We start from the raw sequence: 1507 nt of genomic DNA, 5'->3' as shown, positions 1-1507 counted from the left end.
CAGAGCTGTGATATGCTGGTGCAACCCATCATATGACGCTCAATGGAAAAACATTGAGGAGAAGATATCTTCCATCCCCATACAGGCAATTTTGGCTGATAGCAACTACAAAGTTATATAAATACTATTGATAACCCTTGGGTGAAATGGACTCTTAAAATATGGAAAACTATTATAAAAGAATATAAACTAGAGGGAGATATTGTAATTCTTAAAGGGTGTGTATATGACTTGGATTTTACGCTGAATAAACTGGATGCTAGATTTAAGGGCTGGACAGCTAAAGGAATAACAGTTCTATGCAACATAATGAAAGAAGGAACACCGTTCAATTTGGAAATGCTTAAAGAGAAATACTTATTAGAAAAACAAGATTCTTAATCGGTATTTGCAGATGCAACATTATGTTAATAGGAGGGTGAAAAATGTAACCGAGGCAAGTACATGTTTGCTAGAACTGTTTAGAAAAGCATATAATTCTGATAATGGTAGTAGAATCATCTCAAGCATGTACAAGGGTCTGTCAAATCTTAAAGCACACTCAAATTCATACATTAAAACAAAATGGGAGAAGGAAGGAGGGATAACTATATCTGAGGAAGAATGGACAATAATATGGAGGTATCAATGGAAGTGTATCAGATCACAGAAATGGAGAGAGTTTGGGTGGAAAAACCTGGTAAGATATTTTATTACACCCTTTCAGAAATCCCATTATGATAGTAACCTCCCTGTTTGCTGGAAAAATTGTGGAAGTCAAAATGCAAACCGTTACCATATTTTTTGGGATTGCCCCGTTATCAAAGGAGTGGGAGACACAATGCCCAACAAGACATTTTTTTAAATGTGAAATACTCTTAGAAAGTAAGACCATATATTTTGGGTATATACCTCAAGAATGGTTGAAAAGAGATAAATATTTAATTCAAAAAGGAAAAATTTAAAAATTTATTTCTTTCATGATTCAAAAACAGACACTTAAACAAGTCAATCTGATTCAAAAACAGACACTTAAACAAGTCATGACAAAAATGGGAAACAGATTTGAATATTAATATTGATGAAACAAATTGGTCAAGACTGTCTTGACAGTATGACAAATACAATAAATGTTCGACTCAGATTAGTACAATATAATTTTTTACACCAATTATATATTACACTGCAAAAAATAAATAGATTAAATTCAAACTTATCTTATCAATGTTTTCGGTGTAATCAAGAAATTGGTACTTTTTTACATTCTACTTGGTCCTGTTCCAAAGTTCAACCTTTTTGGATAAATTTAAGAGTTTTATTGGAACAAATTATTGGAACTCAACTTCCACATAACCCTATATTATTTTTATTAGGTGACATTGAAGGGATAAAACCGAAACTTAAATTGAATAAATACCAGAAAGAATTTATAAAAATTGCATTGGCAGTAGCCAAGAAGGCTATTGCAGTTACTTGGAAATCAGATTCGTATTTAAGCATGGATTGTTGGAATAATGAAATTTTTAGC

This window comes from Mobula birostris, chromosome 17 (assembly GCF_030028105.1).
Source record: "Mobula birostris isolate sMobBir1 chromosome 17, sMobBir1.hap1, whole genome shotgun sequence".
Taxonomy (NCBI): Eukaryota; Metazoa; Chordata; class Chondrichthyes; order Myliobatiformes; family Myliobatidae; genus Mobula; species Mobula birostris.
The sequence above is the reverse complement of the archived record's forward strand: the minus strand, read 5'-3'. Positions refer to the sequence as shown.